Here is a 20,218-nt window from a genome sequence, read left to right as displayed (position 1 = left end):
GCCGGGAGGACAGACAGGCCCCAGCGTGGGGCCGGCCCGGGAGCGGGCGCGAGCGCCCGAGGTGACTGCTTATCTTCGGCCGCACGCCGGGGTCGGTCGGCCCTCGGGTGAAGCGGCGGAGGCCGAGGCTCCGACGGCTGGCGCGGAGGACCTCGCGCGTCTCGGGTATAAGGAGGCAGAGGTCCAGGAGAAAAACTTCCTTCTCGCATTTCCCTGGCCCTGCGGCGACCTAAGAGCAGCCGGAGGATGTTCGTCTTTCTCCACTGTCTGTGGCTTAAATATGATCTGAAACTGCTCCCTGCTCAGTCCTTCTCCTAAACTTTGCCAGAAACTTTCCTTTGTCCTTACCAATCCTCAGCGAGTTCTCTACTGGGGTGCGCGACGGGTAGTAGAAGCTATACAGGCATATCAGCTTTACCCATATCGTAGCAGTTAGACTGTCGCTGATTCGATGATTGTATAACGATGAGGGCTTGGTTTTGCCCCTCATGAGAAATCTCTAAAAAAATAAAAGCCAGTTTTGCTTTTTAACTGAGGTCTGTACAGCTCTACGGGCTTCTTGATGCAATGTGTGTATGTGTGTATATCATAGCAAATTTCAGCAGGTATCATTGTAAATAGTCATGACTTAAATGGGACAGAGCTCTGGAACCCAGCATGCATAGAAGCCCTGAGACAGACAGTGTTCTAAACCTGAAACTAGATGACTTACGATGTGTGAAACAAGGCAGTCACTTCTACCTGAATTGTAGTGAAAGTAGTTTACCTGAATCTGCTCTCTATAAAGTGTGTTACCCTGTTGTAAGAAACCAGTTTCCAAAGAAATTGACAAGTTTTCACATTTGACATGCAGAATCCTTCCATCTCTTTTAAGGGGATACGAAGGCATTTCCGAAAACTAAGACCAGTAGAAGTTCCTCTCTAGTGGAGTCCCCGTCCCCCTTCCCTAACGGTAGTACTATTGTGTAAAATGAAATTTACTTAATACATTACTCTTAAATTCTCAAGGCGTTACAGACCTTGTGTTACCTCGTGTCCTCATCAAGGAAACAGGATGGTTCATTTTGGTAGTCAGAAATTAAAGATAAATCCTGATTTTACTCACTTCAACTAATTGAGGCAAGTAATTTTGTGTTGCTTTGATCTACATCTGATACATAATTTCCATATTAAAGGGCCAGCAAAATTACGACCTCTGCAACAGAATAAAATGTGTTACTGATATTGACAGCATAAGCCATGAATAGGAAATAAGATTGGAAAATACTATCTGGCCTAAGACACTAAGGGAAATGAAGAGATACTAGAGACAAGAACCTGGAAAAAGACAACTGTTCCAATGTATAAATAAAACAGGAGGCTCATTAATATTTAAGATACCAACTAGTAAATTCAAACTGTAATCTAGGTGTCTGCCCTGAGTAATTTTGTTTCACATATTTTTCCCATTCCAGAAGCAAGGCATTTTCATTTGTTTTAAAGGTGGTAAATTAAGTGTAAACACAATTTGAGGTTTGTACCAACCTGTAATATGACATGGGTATACTTTTAACGTTTAGGAGTTTGTAGACCAAAGAGCAAGTCAAAATCATTAACTCCAAGTTTTCTTACCCAGAGTTCTTTCTGTGACCTAAAAAAGCCCTTGTGCTGTCTAGTCTCCCCAGTCCCACCCCACATCCACCTCTCTGACCTCATTTCTACTAAGCATTGCTCCTATAAGCATGGTATCCTTCTAGCCCTGGGGCCTTTGCACTGACTGTTTATCTAGAAGCATCTTTCCACCAGATACCCACATGGCTAGATCTCTCACTTCTGTTCCATCTTTGCTCAAATGTCATTTTTTTCTAAGGAAGACTACATTTAAAATGTTACCCCTCCCCCAGCATCCTCCTAAAAGACCCTGAAAGGAAAAGGCGTAATTAAAACTGAATTTTAAAAAAATCCCTGGTGTTGAATTTTTTTTTAATTGGCCATTGTGTTTTCTTATCTTCATGTTAGTGGGGGAATTTCTTTTACTGTCAATAGAATGCCGGAGAGAAGTTTATGACAGAATTGTAAGCTGAGCCTTTCCCTTAACCTTACGTAACTGCTGATATTTTCAATGGCGGTAATAGGATAGGGGGGATAAAAAGATAAAATATGTTTAAAAAAAATTTTTTTCCCTCGAGCATGAGTTAAAAGTTATTTTGTTAGCAAGGGAAGCAACAAAGTAAGAGACTTATGGAAGTTGGGAAAGAGAATGCTTACAGAAGCAGCTAGCTTAAAAAAAAAAAAAGTAAACATCTAATTTGGCACAGATTGCAGTTTCATTCCATGTGGTCTTAAAAACATCCTATCACTTGTAAAGGAAACTTGGGACAGGCTGACCTAAGATGCCAGGTTTTTTGGCTATCAATCAGAAATTTAAAACAACAAAACAATCCATCTTAAGAAACATGATAAGGACACAGCTGTGGTTGTAACTGCGAAAGGTTTAATTCCTCAGCAGCCAGTTCGTCCAGTTAACACAGAAAGGATGACAAAAAGGTCAGAGGCACAAATCAAGTGTGTGATGCTTTTAAATAGGGCATTGCTGGTGATTTCTAAACCTTAGAGCAACAATTCAGAATATCTAGTTTGTCTTTTTAAAGCAAAGAAAAAAAATTATTCTACATATTCAGGTTGTCACATATTGGCTGTAATCCTTTCTGAGAAACTGGGAAAGTGTAATGTCAATCTCCCAAGCAAATTCCATCTATCGAACAGTTGGCGCATTTAATCCTTTGGTTTCTTAAGCCATTTTACTAGCTACAGTTTATTCATGAGGCAGTGTCGTCAATGTCACCTATCACCTCCACTGAACATTAAATAGTACCATATGTTCATTAGTAAGGTCCAGTATAAGAGTCAGTGTATCAGTATTGAAATAATAAATTGCCAACAGAAGAGACACGTTATAAAACAACAGCAGGATATCCTGATTCTTTTTTATAGCTTTAGTATGACACCAATAAGACAGAAATTTCAAAGTATTTAAGAGTGATCTGAAGTCTAGCTTCAACTAGCTCAGCATGTGCTTTTTTCTTAAAACAGTATTTTTTGAAGAAATACTGAGGCAACTCAAGGCTGAGAGAGGCAGATATAACATGAAGTTTCTCTAACATCACATAGAGCCATAAAATAATAATATTCACAGTTCAATTCAGTCCAGTTGCTCAGTCGTGTCCGACTCTTTTCAACCCCATGAATTGCAGCACACCAGGCTTCCCTGTCCATCACCAACTCCTGGTGTTCACTCAAACTCACGTCCATTGAGTCGGTGATGCCATCCAACCGTCTCATCCTGTCATCCCCTTCTCCTGCCCCCAATCCCTCCCAGCATCAGAGTCTTTTCCAATGAGTCAACTCTTTGCATGAGGTGGCCAAAACTGGAGTTTCAGCTTTAGCATCATTCCTTCCAATGAACACCCAGGACTGATCTTTGGGATGGACTGGTTGGATCTCCTTGCAGTCCAAGGGACTCTCAAGAGTCTTCTGCAACACCACAGTTCAAAAGCATCAATTCTTCAGCGCTCAGCTTTAGCTCCACAATGGTACCAAGAGCTTCATAGAAAGGACCTTATGAATATGTAGAGGTCTGTAGTGTATTTCAGAGGTTTTCCTATATCACTGACAACCTTAGTAATTTTTAAAACAAATATTTGTACACCATAAAAATTAGGCCCTGAGCACTTTTCAAAGAGTTATTTCTCAATTGTTGATACTGTTTTTCAGTGTATGGGCCAGGTGCTGAGGGCGGCATTTCACATACATTTAACAACTGAAAATGACTATCCCAGTAGATCTTAATAACCTCCAGGCTATGAGAGTTTTAGTAACTTAACTGAGATCACCTATCAAGGATACATGCTATCAACGTGATCCTGATGTTGACCTCAATCACCACCTCCTCTTTGAGTATGGTGTTCAGTCCCTAAGTCATGTCCCAGTCTTTGCAACCCCGTGGATTGCAGGACACCAGCCCCGCCCCACCCCCAACCCGCGTCCTCCACTATGTCCCAGTTTGCTCAAATTCATATCCATTGAGTTGGTGATGCTTTCTAACCATCTCATCCTATGCTGCCCCTTTCTCCTTTTGCCTTCAAATCTTTCCCAGCATGAGAGCCTTTTCCAAAGAGTCAGCTCTTCACATCAGGTGGTCAAAGCATTGGAGCTTAATCATCAGTCCTTCCAATGAATATTCAGGACTGATTTCCTTTAGGATTGACTGGTTTGTCTCCTTGCAGTCCAAGGGACTCTCAACAGTCTTCTCCAACACCACAATTCAAAAGCATCAATTCTTTGACACTCAGCCTTCTTCATGGTTCAACTCTCACACCCATACATGACTACTGGAAAAACCATAGCTTTGACTTTGTTGGCAAAATGATGTCTCTGCTTTTTAATACGCTGTCTAGGTTTTTCATAGCTTTTCTTCCAAGGAGCAAGTTCTTTTCACTTCATGGCTGCTGTCACCATCTGAGTGATATTGGAGCTCAAGAAAATAAAATCTGTCACTGCTTCCACATTTCCCTCTTCTATTTGCAATGAATTCATAGGACCAGATGCCATGATCTTAGTTTTTTGAATGTTGAGTTTTAAGCCAGTTTTAAGCCTTTTTCACTCTCCTCTTTCACCTTCATCCAGAGGCTCTTTACTTCCCCTTCTGCATATCTGAGGTTGTTGATATTTCTCCTGGCACTCTTTATTCCAGCCTGTGCTTCATCCAGCCCAGCATTTCGCACGATGTACTCTGCATAGAAGTTAAGCAGGGTGGCAATATATAGCCTTGATGTACTCCTTTCCCAATTTGGAACCAGTCTGTTGTTCCATGTCTGGTTTCAACTGTTGCTTCTTGACCTGCATAACAGATTTCTCAGGAGGCAGGTAAGGTGGTCTGGCACTCCCCTCTCTGTAAGAATTTTCTAGTTTATTGTAATCCACACAGTCAAAGGCTTTAGCATATTCAAAGAAGCAGAAGTAGATGTTTTTCTGGAGCTCCCTTGCTTTCTCCATGAACCAGTGAATGTTGGCAATTTGACCTCTGGTTCCTCTGCCTCTTTGAAACCCAGCTTGTACATCTGGAAGTTCTCAGTTCACATATTGCTGAAGCTGAGCTTGAAGGCTATTTGAGCATAGACTTGAAGTATGTGAAATGAGCATAATTGTATGGGAGATTGAACATTCTTTGGCATTGCTCTTCTTAGGGATTGGTATGAAACTGATCTTTTTCAATCCTGTGGCCATTGGTGAGTTTTCCAAATTTGCTGACACGTTGAGTGCAGCACTTTGACAGCATCATCTTTTAGGATTTTAAATAGCTCAACTGGAAGTCTGTCACCTCCACTAGCTTTGTTCATACTAATGCTTCTTGAGACCCACTTGTCTTCCCAGTCTAGGATATCTGGCTCTAGGTAAGTGACCACACCATTATAGTTATCCAGGTCATTAAGACCTTTTTGTATAGGTCTGTATATTCTTGCCACTTCCTTTTAATCTCTTCTGGCTTGTGTTAGGTCCTTAAGGTTTCTGTCCTTTATCATGCCCATCCTTCTATGAACTGTTCCCTTGGTATCTCCAGTTTTCTTGAAGATATCTCTAGTCTTTCCCATTATATTGTTTGCCTGTATTTCTTTGCTTTGTTCATTGAAGAAGACCTTCTTTGAGTATAGATCTACATAAATTATTTCAAATTGCTTTGCATAAGACACTTGTTTCCTCCATTTTTTATTGATTCAATCATTTGTTTGAGTATGTACTTACAGATATTTATTTTATACTTTGGGATAAATCCGATACTGACTTATTTGTTTGCTCAAACTGTCTCAGCTTTGGCCATTGGAAGTTCTTTCATTTGTCCTATGTCCTTTTAATATAATCCCATCAGTGTAAGATTTTTTTTGTTCTTGTTTTTAAATACTTTCCTAATTTCTCATACTATAAGATTCTCCAGGCTCATCATACCTCACTTCTAGAATCAGTCATTTCTCTAAGGAAATCTGGTTCCTTTTTTGATGAGTTGTATTAGAAACCAAGATCTGTTCTTGGTTTCTGGAAACACATCTAGAAGCTAGAGGTATTCTTTGCTACTCATGGTGTCCTTTCTTTTCAGCTCTTGTGGCTGAGAAAGCAAGGAAATGTATGCACGTACATTAAGCCATAGATATACGTCCATTATATGTATTTCTGTTTAGAACCATCTATTCACATAGTAAACTAAGCATGAATTCATAGGAATGTCTCCAACTCTAACCCATTACCAAATAGATGATTCTAGCCTGCTTTCTTTGCTTATCTATAAATTTTCACTCCAACAATGAGAAACCTGATTCCTATTATCAGCCATCCATTTCAGTTGTTAAATTCCAGTATGCATGTATAGCAGTATCAGAATCATTAGCCACAACCCCTTGTGAAATTGAGTATAGTGTCCAGGTGCAGTGTCTTTTATCTTTAGTCTTACAAGCTTCAGTCATTTCCAAAGTTGCTTAGTGCAGCACCTTTTCCTCCACTCCCTTCAGTGAGGTCATTTACAGTCTCTCGTTGCAGTCTACTTTCTTGAGATTCTCCCAACCTCCTCAATAATTTGAATTTTTAAGTTCGTATACCTTCAGTTTTACCCTTTGTGCTGACTTTTGACAAATGTATAATGTCATATCATAAAGAATACTTTCACAACCCTATAAATAAAGAGAAATGCATAATGAAATTACTTTTACACTTTACATTTTTTCAGACCCAAACAACTAATGATTTTATAAAAGAAACTTCACTTGGATATAGATAGAGATATCTGTCTATCTATATGTGCAGCATGCCAGGCTTCCCTGTCCTTCACTATCTCCCAGAATTTGCTCAAATTCACGTCCACTGAGTCAGTAATGCTATCTAACCATCACAGCCTCTGCTGCTCCCTTCTTATTTTGCCTTCGATCTTTCCCAGCATCAAGATCTTTTCCAATGAATCAGCTATTTAAGAACTAAAGTTAGTTAACTTTAAAAACTAAAATTTTTCAATGATCTTGTCCCGGATTTCTTATGTGAATCCTAAGAATAGTGATTGACATTTGACCTCCTGTATCTGCCTTCAGGCAAAGGAGGAAATGAGAAGAGGAATCAGTACTCATAGGCAGAACCAAATATATCTACTTATTTAAGGCTTCCCTCAGCTAGTTCCATTTTTACAGAGTAAGGGCAAAATCAAAGACTGCGTTTATATTGCTTCCTAATTTACTAGCTTAACAACAAAGGTAAAAAATAAAATTGTTCTAAGACTCACTAGTGTTTTTAAATGGTCACATATTACATTATTTAGCACAAGGTTAATAAGACCTGCCTTCACCCTTGCATATATGGTGATCTTTCTATTTTCAATAAAAATTTTAAATGTTAAAATAACTGTAATAGTTTTGGGGGGTTTGTTGTTTAGTCACTGTGTGTGTGTGTGCTTAGTCGCTCAGCCGTGTCTGACTCTTTGCGACCCTGTGGACTGCAGGATGCCACACTCCTCTGTCCACGGGAATTCTCCAGGCAAGAATACTGCAGTGGGTTTCCATGCCCTCCTCCAAGGAGTCTTCCCAACCCAGGGATCAAACTCAGGTCTCCCACATTGCAGGCTGAATCTTTACCATCTGAGCCACAGGGAAGAACTCACTAAGGCATATCCAACTGTTTTGCTACTCCACGGACTGTAGCCTGCCAGGCTCCTCTGTTCATGAGATTTCCCAGGCAAGAATCCTGGAGTGGGTTGCCATTCCTTCTCCAGGGGATCTTCCCAACCCAGGTATCAAGTGTGATCTCCTGCATTGGCAGGCAAGTTCTTTACCATATGAGCCACCAGTGAAGCCTTAAGTGTGTAGATGTACATGCAATAGAATGGGATTAGACACATGCCACATAATATTGTCAGTGGAATGAGAAGAGATGCCTGAAAATATTTGCATTGTGGTCCTGTCTTTGCTATTCATGACGCTTAGTCATGTCTGACTCTTTGTGACCACATTGACTGCAACACGCCAGGCCTCCCTGTCCATCAGCAACTCCCAGAGTTTACTCAAACTCATGTCCATTAGGTCGGTGATGCCAAGCAACTATCTCATCCTCTGTCGTCCCCTTCTCCTCCCACCTTCAATCGTTCCCAGCATCAGGGTCTTTTCCAGTGAGCCAGTTCTTTGAATCAAGTGGCCAAAGTATTGGAGTTTCACCTTCAACATCAGTCCTTCCAATGAATATTCAGGATTGATTTCCTTCAGAATGGACTGGTTGGATCTCCTTACAGTCCAAGGGACTCTCAAGAGTCTTCTCCAACATCACAGTTCAAAAGCATCAATTCTTTGGCACTCAGCTTTCTTTATAATCCAACTTTCAAATCCATACATGACTACTGGAAAAACCATAGCCTTCACTAGATGGACCTTTGCTGACAAAGTAGTGTTTCTGCTTTTTAATATGCTGTCTAGGTTGGTCATAACTTTCCTTCCAAGGAGTAAACGTCTTTTAATTTCATGGCTACAATCACGTTCTGCAGTGATTTTGGAGCCCAAAAAATAAAGTCAGCCACTGTTTCCAATGCTTCCCCATCTATTTGCCATGAAGTGATGGGACCGGATGCCATGATCTTCGTATTCTGAATGTTGAGCTTTAAGCTAACTTTTTTAAAGTGAAACTCTCCTCTTTCACTTTCATCAAGAGGCTCTTTAGTTCTTCTTCACTTTTTGCCATAAGGATGGTGCCATCTGCATATCTGAAGTTATTGATATTTCTACTGGAAATCTTGATTCCCAGCTCGTGCTTCATCCAGCTCACCGTTTCTCATGATGTACTCTGCATATAAGTTAAATCAGCAGGGTGACAATATACAGCCTTGACGTACTCCTTTCCCGATTTGGAACCAGTTTATTGTCCCATATCTGGTTCTAACTGTTCCTTCTTGACCTGCATGCAGATTTCTCAAGAGGCAGGTAAGGTGGTCTGATATTCCTATCTCTCAAAGAATTTTCCACAGTTTTTCAAGATCCACACTGTCAAAGGCTTTGGTGTAGTCAATGAAGCGAAGTAGATGTTTTTCTGAAATTCTATTGCTTTATCTGTGATCCGGTGGATGTTGGCGATTTGATTTCTGGTTCCTCTACCTTTTCTAAAACCAGCTTGAACATCTGGAAGTTCACAGTTCATGTATTGTTGAAGCCAGACTTGGAGAATTTTGAGCATTACTTTGCTAGTGTGTGAGATGAGTGCAATTGTGCAGTACTTTTAGCATTCTTTGGCGTTACCTTTCTTTGGGATTGGAATGAAAACTGACCTTTTCCAGTCCTGTGGCCACTGCTGAGTTTTCCCAATTTGCTGACATATTAAGTGCAGCACTTTCACAGCATCATCTTTTAGGATTTGAAATAGCCTCAACTGGAAATCCATCATCTCCCCTAGCTTTGTTTGTAATGATGCTTCCTAAGGCCCAATTGACTTCACATTCCAGGATGTCTGGCTCTAGGTGAGTGATCACTCCATCGTGATTATCTTGGTCGTGAAGATCTTTTTTGTACAGTTCTTCTGTGTATTCCTGCCACCTCTTCTTACTATCTTCTGCTTCTGTTAGGTCCATACCATTTCTGTCTTTTATTGTGCCCATCTTTGCATGAAATGTTCTCTTGGTATCTCTAATTTTCTTGAAGAGAACTCTAGTCTTTACCATTCTATTGTTTTCCTCTATTTCTTTGCATTGATCACTGAGGAAGGCTTTCTTATCTCTCCTTGCTGTTCTTTGGAACTCTGCATTCAAATGGGTATATTTTTCCTTTTTTCCTTTGCCTTTCACTACTCTCCTTTTCACAGCTATTTGTAAGGCCTCCTCAGACAACCATTTTGCCTTTTTGCATTTTTTTCATGGGGATGGTCTTGATCCCTGCCTCCTGTACAATGTCACAACCTCTGTCCATAGTTCTTAAGGCACTCTGTCTATCAGATCTAATCCCTTGAATATATTTCTCACTTCCACTGTATAATCATATGGGATTTGATTTAGGTCATGCCTGAATGGTCTAGTGGTTTTCCCTACTTTCTTCAATTTAAGTCTGAATTTGGCAATAAGGAGCTCACATTCTGAGCCACAGTCAGTTCCTGGTCTTGTTTTTGTTGACTATATAGAGCTTCTTCATCTTTGGCTGCAAAGAATATAATCAATCTGATTTCGGTGTTGACCATCTGGTGATGTCCACGTGTAAAGTATTCTCTAGTGTTGTTGGAAGAGGGTGTTTGCTATGACCAGTGTGTTCTCTTGGCAAAACTCTATTAGCCTTTGCCCTGCTTCATTCCATATTCCAAGGCCAAATTTGCCTGTTACTCCAGGTATTTCTTAACTTCCTACTTTTGCATTCCAGTCCCCTATAATGAAAAGGACATCTTTTTTGGGTGTTAGTTCTAAAAGGTCTTGTAGGTCTTCATAGAACCATTCAACTTCAGCTTCTTCAGCATTACCTGTTGGGGCATAGACTTGGATTACCGTGATATTGAATGGTTTGCCTTGGAGACGAACAGAGTTCATTCTGTCATTTCTGAGATTGCATCCAAGTACTGCATTTCAGAATCTTTTTTGACTGTGATGGCTACTCCATTTCTTCTAAGGGATTCTTGCCCATAGTTGTAGATATACTGGTCATCTGAGTTAAATTCACCCATTCCAGTCCATTTTAGTTCACTGATTCCTAAAATGTCAATGTTCACTCTTGCCATCTCCTATTTGACCACTTCCAATTTGCCTTGATTCCTGGACCTAACATTCTAGGTTCCTATGCAATTTTGCTCTTTTTACAGCATTGGACTTTACTTCCATCACCAGTCACATCAACAATTGGGTTTTGTTTTTTGCTTTGGCTCCTTCTCTTCATTCTTTCTGGAGTGATTTCTCTACTGATCTCTGGTAGCATATTGGTCACACCAACCTGGGGAGTTCATCTTTCAGTGTCCTATCTTTTTGCCTTTTCACACTGTTCATGGGGTTCTCAAAGCAAGGATACTGAAGTGGTTTGCCATTCCCTCCTCCAGCAGACCATGTTTTGTCATAACTGCACCATGAACCGTCCAAGTTAGACAAGGCTGTGGTCCATATGGTCAGATTGGTTAGTTTTCTGTGATTGTGGTTGTGTGTCTATCTGCCCCATGATGGAGAAGGATAAGAGGCTTATGGAAGCTTCCTGATGGGAGAGACTGACTGAGGGGCAAATTGGGTCTTGTTCTGATGGGCCGGGCCATGCTCAGTAAATCTTTATTCCAATTTTCTGTTGATGTGTTCCCTCCCTGTTACTTACCTGAAGCCAAACTATGGTGGGGGTAATGAAGATAATGGTGACCTCCTTCAAAAGGTCCCATGCATGCACTGCTACACTCAGTTCCCCTGCAACAGTCCACCACCAACCTCCGCCTCCACCTGGGACTCCTGGACACTCATGGGCAAGTCTTGGTCAGTCTCTTTTGGGGTCGCTGCTCCTTTCTCCAGGTCCTGGTGTGCACAAGGTTCTGTGTGTGCCCTCCAAGAGTCTGTTTCCCCAGTCCTGCGTAAGTTCTGTGTAAGTGTTCTGCTGTCTTCACTATTAAAAAGGAGTAAACCTTGAAAGTGAAAATTCATCATTTTTTGAGCTTCAGTGTCTTTTTCTGTAAAGTTAGGAGGTTGAAACATATAACTAGATTAACACTAATATACTGTGTACATGAGTAGTCAGTTGTTCCTTGAAGAATTGGGCAGTGCATTGCAGCTCAAGATCAAATGCCCTCTAAGGTGTCTTTCAGTTTTAAAACTGTGCTACTTATGATAGTAAGTTGCAGTTCAATTTCTTATCCCTTACCTTCAACAAGCATGTTCATCATCACCTTTCTCAAAAACCTTGCTATTGAGTAGAGGCTGCTGTGAACTGTTGCTGTGAACTCGTTGAACTATCACCCTTCCACTTAAAATGAGACACTTCCTACATTATAATGACCATGTACACATCCATGAACAGAGAAATCAGCAGAAATGCCAAGAAGAGTGTTGGTGTATAAAACACAAAGCAAATAATCAAATAAAAAGCATATTATTCTTGAAACCTATAATCCACCTAATTTGGATGGATAAGATTTATCTTATTCACTAAATCAGCAAAGTGCTGAGGGCTTCACATTTTATTTTTAAAAATAGATGTCCTTTTCAAGTTTTCCTGTTGTTGGGGAAGTGTTCTTTCTGTTGCTAACAGAGAGCTAAGTGTTCTGCTGTGAATGGGACATGTTTGTTTTTATCAGTAAGAGTGGCAGAAGGATGAGTGGAGGAATCCCTTTTGTTAAAACTGTGTTTCTCCAAGTGAGATGTCTGCCTTCTGGGTCAAAGCCTATGATTGGCTGTTTACCAGAGTAGCCTTTAATCATGGAATTTGCTCATCTGTTTACACATTATTTTATTCACTAAACCTTAAATGAGCTCACTATTCAATTTTTAAAGATCACAGGGCTATAGAATTCTTAATAAAATTTCCATTGTCACTCAATTTCTACTAGTTAGAAGGTACAAAGAGATGATTTATCATCTTTGCATTTTGGGCTGATATAATTTAGCCTCAAAGTGAGGAGGAGGATTAGAAACAGATGAGATCTGGCTTTCCCTTCAAATCTTATGATCATATAATTAAAATACAAGGCATCTTGCCCTTCATCTTTGTATATCACTGTTTGCACTGTTTAGGGAAGGAAATTGAAGGGGGAAATATCACAGGCAAGCAAATTTGAGCAAAATATTACTTTGGAATATATTATGCTTAAAACTGAATGAAAAAAACCGGCCACTCTGGCAATCCTAAGCTTAAGATAAGAGTTACAGAATTATTTTTAAAATGTAATTTTCTTAACTTGAAATTAAGTTCTGTATTATCACCATCCTAATGATATTGTAGTACTCTGAAAAACTGTTGATTTCCTAAACAAAAACTTTTGTTTTATTTGAAGCTGTGTCTCTGAATAGTTCATCAAGTTTACACTTTATAGTTATACCAGAAATTTTGATTACACTGAAACTCTATACTGTGAAAAGTGTAATTGAGTTACCATCTTTCCAATTTCATTTTTTATTCTTTAGAAGTAAATTGTTAATCTGTGAGCCCCTGGTTTTGGGGATAGGGGGAATATTTCATTGTAGCTTTCTAAATCATTCTGTGGCATAATGATGTTGTGTTGGCTTAGTCATTTCATTTTCCTCCTGAGCATTTAGGGAGAGTACAAATCCTGCCTATCTAGGTGGGGTCAAATAATGACCCCAGGAGCTAGCTCAATGAAATGCAGCAATCCTCCTCTCTTTCCACCTCCCAAGGTGACCTTGAACACTACTTGAGATAACAAAGACTTGACGTGGAAGGAACTGCACAGGAGAATCTGCCCACTAGATACAAAAAAAAAAAAAAACACCAAAAAAAAAAAATAAATTAAAATAACTTTGAACTTTGCGCAAGTGACAAATTCTTTTATTATCATGAGTTGTTGTTAAGTGTTAAAAACCCCCTGTGACTTCTATTTATTGACAATAGAAAGTATCTAACCTGAGAAATCCTCCCCCTTCTCATAAGCCTTCCTCCCCAAGTGAGGGTGCTGTTTGAAGTAATATTACTTAAATAGATTCTCAATAGCTACACATGTTTTTAAGGAGAGCCACTTTAAGTCATGGCCTGGGTGTTACAGACTAGACAGACACACACGCAGGCGCGCACACACACACAGACACACAGATAGCTCCTAAAGATTTCTGGGAGAGGGGAATGGATTGAAGACGCTGTTTCTATCTGTCTTCTCAGAGAAGAAAACCGGGGAAGTTAATGGAATATAAAAATGTAAATAAGACATAGGCATGAACCAGAACCAGGGACCAGTTGCTCTGAAAATTCTGAGAGCCTTTCCAAACTAAAGGAACTAAAGGAGGATTCAGACCAGACTACGTTTGACTCAGAAATTTCATCAAAGAATGACTTCCTGGTCATTTGCACGGTTTTGCCCTGGGAATGTCTTACAGATACTCCCTACCTCTGACTCTCCCATACTGAACAGTTCACTTGGGGACAAGGAAACCAATGTTTCTAAATGCCTCTCCTGTGCCAGTTGCATTCTGTACATCTCATCTTTAAACCTTATGGTTAGCACTGTTAGCCCCATTTTAAAATGAAGAAATTAAAGCTGAGAAGGTTATTTAATTTGTCTAAGAGTCCTCTGCTGATAAATAGCAAATGGATTTCAAGTTTCTGACTTGAAATCTAATTCTTTTTGTCCTACTATACCTTTCCTAACACATACCTGCTTAGCCCCAGATCCAGGAGATAATATACCCTTTGAATGGCCAATAAAACACCTCTTTCCCCCAAACATTTCCTGCTTTTTACAATCCAGAGCTCTTGAGCATCTCTTGGAATAAACCATTGTTTATCTAGTGGTGACATGTTTTTCCAGTTTACTCACTTCCCCCCAACCTCATATGAGAATAGATAAGGGGATGAGCCCCATAACATTCTGATTTGTTCTGTTAATTTGTCAAGTCTAAGCACAGTTCTTCTCTAGTGTAAACACTCTTTACCTCTCCTGATTGTAAAATGCTAATCTCATATATTTATCAAATTTTTCTTATTGATTGGCATGCATTCTATATTCAGTTAGTTTCACAAAGCCCACTTGAGGCCTCTTTATCATTGACAGCAATATGATTTTCTTATGTCTGTGTCAGATCTACTGGCCTGCACCTCTTGCCTTACCTGTCCCGAAACCAGAGGGTATTTGGTCTGTTTCTTTCATGTGTCCTGCCTTTCCAAGTGAGGTGCGAGACTTCAGCTGTGCCAGTTCTGTTCTCCTTTACTTTTTTCCCCTCAGAGGCTTATGGTTTTGTGATTGTGCAGATGAATTAGATCTCCCCCTCCTCATCTGCTTCTGACGTTGACAAATCCATCATTAATGAACTCTTCATCTTTCTCCTTAGGCTAATCCCTAGTCCCTAAAGTATCCTTCATAACCACGGTCATAAGCTCTCTCTGAGCCCCATGGGAGCAGAAAGGGGTGGCCCTGTGGTCCGTAACCAGCAAAACCACAAAGGACAGGTTGTGACTTCACCAGCAGGCCTATTTTACTGCAGCCCATGGACATTTTTAAGAAGCTAAGTCCAGTTAATTTGCAAAGTCCTCCATTTTTGACATGAAAAGCCTCTAATGTAAATTTATTTTCAGTCATTTCTAATGATTTTTCTCCTAAGCTCCAGGTTATCTTTTCCTTATTTATTAGTCTCATTCATTGTCCCTTTTCTTTTTAACCAATTCCTCAGAAACATGCTTGGTGTGCTGTATTTCGCATAATTGTATGTTTTTCTTTGCTTTGCTCATTTTAAGAAATAGATACTAAAATGTAAAACATACACTGAAAAAAAAATAAGATTTTACAACTATTGTAAAGTATAGTTCGGGCTGAGGCAGAAAAAGGAAAGATGACCTCAACAGAAGTAGGTTACCTTTATTCAGGCAAGGAGAGGCGACAGTCAGCCTAATGACCAGGCTGAGCGCCGAGAGGGATCAGGGAGGCTCCATATTTGTAGGCAGGCTTGTGGAAGCAATAAGGGAAACATTAATCAGGTGGGATGTTTTGGGTATTTTTTAGTTGAGATGGCATTTGTAGTTGGGCAGGGGGTGATAAGTCTTCTGGGCAGGTGTAGGGGGTGGAAGGTTTCTGGACAGCGGGTGACAAGTCCCAGATAGATGCAACCAGCCTGGAGCATCAGGGCAGGACCTAAAGTTCTGTTTTGTTTCCTCCAAAGTTAGATGATTCAGCAAGGGCCTTTGAAACTGTTGTTTTCTTTTTTAGGCCCAAAAGACTCCTTCATTCCAGACCCTGAAATCATAAAAAAAAAAAAAAATGGGAAAAAGGGCACCGTATCTCTCTGGCTACTTCCTGCTGGATAGGGGCGACGATTTTGGGTCTGGAATGGAGGATCCTTCTAGGGCCCAGGGTCTCCTTTTTCTGAGCTTGGGGTGAGGCTCTCGAGAAGAAGAATGGTCTTGACCTGATCTCAAGAGATGGCCTGAATCCGTTCTTGGAGAAACCTTTGAAAGAGATTGAAGAGACAGCGTCCAAATAAGAGGAATAGAATGATAAGTACCAGTGGTCCCAGGAAAGGGAGCAACCAAGGAAGGACCTGTTGGAACAGGTTTTGGGGACTGTAAAGGTTTTGTTAACTCTTTTCTGTGGCGTTCAATTCTGTCTCTAAGTTCTTTGACTCTGCCCTGCCTGTTTCATTAACAAAATAGCAGCAGTCCTCTCCTAGGAAAAGGCAGGTCCCTCCCTTTTCCTCAGTGAGAAGGTCCAGGGCTCGCCTATTTTGTAGGGCCACAGAAGCTAATGAGTTAATTTGTCTTTGGATTGAAACGAAGGACTCTACTATCTGTTCCATGTCTTCATTAAGTTCTTGGGACAGCTTGTAGCAGAAATGGGCAGAGGTCGAGATGCCTCCAATCCCAGTGCCTAGGGCCGCTGTTATGCCAGTCCCAATCAGGAGGGGGGCTACGACAGCTCATCTTTTCCTGTGGGAAAGTTCCCCTTGGGGGTAGACTATTTGTTCTACCTTTTCTTCTTTGAGGAATGTTAGGCCCGGGGTCAGGAAGACCAAGATGCAAGGTCCAGGGGGCATAGGTCCCGCAGAGAATGAAGATTTCTGGATTGGTGCAATTGTTTGTGCTGTTCCAGAGAACCCAAGTGGAACAGAAGGAGGGAGCAGAGTTTGTAAGACCAGTGTAGTTGGGACTAGAGTGGTTAATACAGGTTAGGTTTGAAGAGGCTGAGAGTAGGACATTGTCAGAGACTGGCCCAATGAGTTGTGTACTTTTTTGTTGGGAAGGGGAGGTATAGTTGCCCTGTAACAGCCAGGTTGAAGGTAAAGGAATTGCTATGTGCGGTGAGGGAGACTGTGACATGCATGTCCAACACTGGGATGTGTGTTGTGTGTACTGGAAGAATTGGAAGGAAGAGTTGAGAAGGTGGGTAAGGTGTTGGTTGCCAGAGGGAGGTTTTAGGAGAGGCCGTAACTGGGAAAGGAGGTCTAGGTGTTTATAAGGCTCAGGGATTGCCTGTAACCAGAAAATTATGTTCTTTATGACTTGTTCTTGTTTCTTTTCCTGATTTGGATCTAGTACTCCGCCCCCGTCTGAGTACCCCCAGTGAGTAATGGGATAGAAACATATGTTTATTCCATTTGGCTTATGGCAGGTACTCATGAAACTTCCTCTTTTGTACTTTAACAGTGAGTAGGGATTTGGACTTTCTGCCCCCAAGGTTCATGGTGCATGGTTTTGGAGCTGTATTATAACATGAGGACTGTACATAGGAATAAATGTCAGAGCAGGGGCAGGGAGTAGCCAGAAGGCTGCGGAGTGCAGCAAGGATAAGGAACAGAGGAGTCATGGAGTTGTTAGTTAGGCAGTGCAGAGGAAATAGCACCCTAGGAGTAGAACACAGCTAGCAACGCAGGCGATAGCCATGGAAAGACGAAGGGTAGGTGGCCAGTCCTGAGGGAGACAGTTACTAGGCCTATAGCAAGGACTAAGATTAAGAGTGCTATTATAGAGAGACAGGGAGAGGCCAGTCAGGGCGAGGGGCAAAAGGCCCCAAGTTGGTGGTTATCTGAATCTGAGGAGGAACAGTGTTCATTAGGATGTAGAATGATGTAGAGAATGAGAGTAAAGAAATCAATTTCATCTGGAGTCAGGTTGTAGAAGGTTCCCTGGAGCCACAGTTGAGACACCAGTGTAGTCAGGTCTTTGAAGGAAGTTCCTGTCGGGGTGCTGGTCCAGAGGTCTTGTAGTATTTGGGTCAGGAACAGTTGTAGGTTGAAGAGAGTCCAGGTCACTCAGTGTCCTCTCGGATGGTTGACAGGTTGTCGCTGGGTGAATTTTAAGGAGGTGGGTCCTGTGAGGGAGCTGATAGGTGTCATTTAAGGAGGGCAGCGCAGGGTTGAAGGTGACCCGTTTTAGGAGAAAGAGGTGTACCCAGGAGGGGTGACCTTCTCGAGTTTTGCTGCAGCTGGGGTAAGGAGGATGATTTTGAATGGTCCCTGCCACTTTGGGGTTAGGTCACCCTGGGGATTATCAGACAGATAGACCATGTCCCCAGTTTGTAAAAGGGGCAGGGAGGCTTGGGGTCAGGGGCGGGCAAGTTGTGGTTGATGTATTTCCAGAGGGCATTGCGGAGTTCCGCCAGCAGAGGGGAATGTAAGAGGCTTGGTATGGGAGGAGGTTCAGGAGGGAGTCCAGGAGGGAGCATGGGGCTTCCACACATCACCTCAAAGGAGCTCAGCCCCTGGGGCTTTCTGGGCAAAGCCCGTATTCTGAGGAGAACAGTTGGCAAAAGTTAGTTCAATCCAGATGTACTTCGAGGGTTAGTTTGGTAAGGGTTTCTTTGATTTTTCTATTCATCCTTTCTACCTTTCCTGAGGACTGGCGACAGTACGGAATGTGAAATTTCCAGGGTATCTGTAAGAATTGGACAAGTTGTTGGGTGACCTTGGATGTAAATTCCGGGCCCTCATCAGACTAGGGATGAAGGCTGGCCAAACCTGGGGATAATTTCTGTGAGGAGGATCTGGGCCATGGTGTGGGCTCTTTTGTTTGTAGTGGGAAATGTTTCTACCCATCTCGAAAAGGTGTCCACAAGGACCAGGAGGTATCTGACTCTCCGGACCGGGGGCATATGAGTAAAGTCTATCTGCCAATCCTGTGTTGGGAGGCTGCCTCGCATTTGAAGGGTTGGAAAGGATGTCAGTTTAAGGTTGGAATTGGGGTTAGTACGTTGACATGTTTGACAGGAGCGGGTAAGGTTATCTAAATATTGTTGGTCAGCAGTGGGTATGGGGAAGTGGTTACGGAGGAACTGTTGGAGTGTCTTGGATGAGGGATGAAAAAGTGAGTGTAGATAAGAGAGGATTTCTCTGGTGGTGGGAGGGTCGGGAGGAGTCAGAGCTAAGATGACAGGGGACTGGAGGGAAGGATGGGACAGTGTTATCTCCTTTGCCTTCTGGTCTGCCGCATTGTTGTAGGCGGATATGAGACTTCCCTTTTGATGTCCCCTACAGTGGAGGATGGCGGCTTTGTTTGGTAAAAGTGCTGCCTCTAGAAGTTTGTGGATCAGGTCTGAATTAATAAAGAGGGATCCCTTTTGGGTTAGGAAACCTCTTTCTCTCCATATTAGGGTGTTTGAGTGAAGTATGTTATAGGCATATTTGGAGTCTGTGTGGAAGTTAACCCTTGGATTTTTAGCCAGAGTTAAAGCTCTGGGGAGAGCTATCAGTTCTGCCGGTTGGGAGGTGGTGTGAGGTGGCAGAGGTGAGGCTTTAATTGTCTGTGTTTCATGATTGTGACAAAGGTCCCCCTGGATGATGGCATATCCTGCTGCAAAGGGTGGGGATTTTTGAGAGCTGCCATCAGCGAACCAGTGTGTGGTGTCTGGGTCTAGGATGGGCTGGTCTGTTAAATGTTGGAAGGGGTTTGGGGTAAGACCTACTGTTAGGCTGCAGCTATGTAGGAGGGGGTCTCTTGCAGAGGACATGGGTAATAGCTGGCGGGGTTAAGGGGAGAGCAGGGGGAGAATGAGAGCTGAGGGTCGAGGAGAAAGGCATGTAGGACCTGCACCCTGGAAGGGGGAAGGGAGAGGAAAGCCCGATGTGATAGTAAGTCTCAGGAGGTGTGTGGAGAACAGACTGTTAACGGGGCATGTCTAGAGAGTTTATTTGCTTCAGGTACGAGGGCTGCGATAGCAGCCATGACCTGTATACAAGAAGGCCACCTCTTGGTCACCATGTAAAGCTGTTTTGATAGATAGGCTATGGGAGCCCAGGTGTCTCCGGCCTGCTGACACAGAAGTCCCAGGGTCTGTCCTTGGTTGGAATGGGCAAAGAGAAAGAATGGTCTGGTGTGATCTGGCAGGTGGAGAGTTGGCACTCAGAGGAGGCTCTGGGTGAGCTGGCGAAGAGGATTGGCCAGCGAGGAGAGATTAAAGAGGGGCTCATCCAGACATCCTTTAGTTGCCTCATAGAGAGGCTTTGCAATGAGGGAGAAGTTAGGGATCCAGATACGGAAAAAGTTTAGGAGGCCGAGGATAGACAGGCGCTCCCTTTTTGTTTTTGGAAGTGGACAGTTAATCAAGGCCTGGATTCTATCTGGGGGAATAGTTC

This window comes from Bison bison, unplaced genomic scaffold (genome assembly GCF_000754665.1).
Source record: "Bison bison bison isolate TAMUID 2011002044 unplaced genomic scaffold, Bison_UMD1.0 scf7180017864044, whole genome shotgun sequence".
Taxonomy (NCBI): Eukaryota; Metazoa; Chordata; class Mammalia; order Artiodactyla; family Bovidae; genus Bison; species Bison bison.
The sequence above is the reverse complement of the archived record's forward strand: the minus strand, read 5'-3'. Positions refer to the sequence as shown.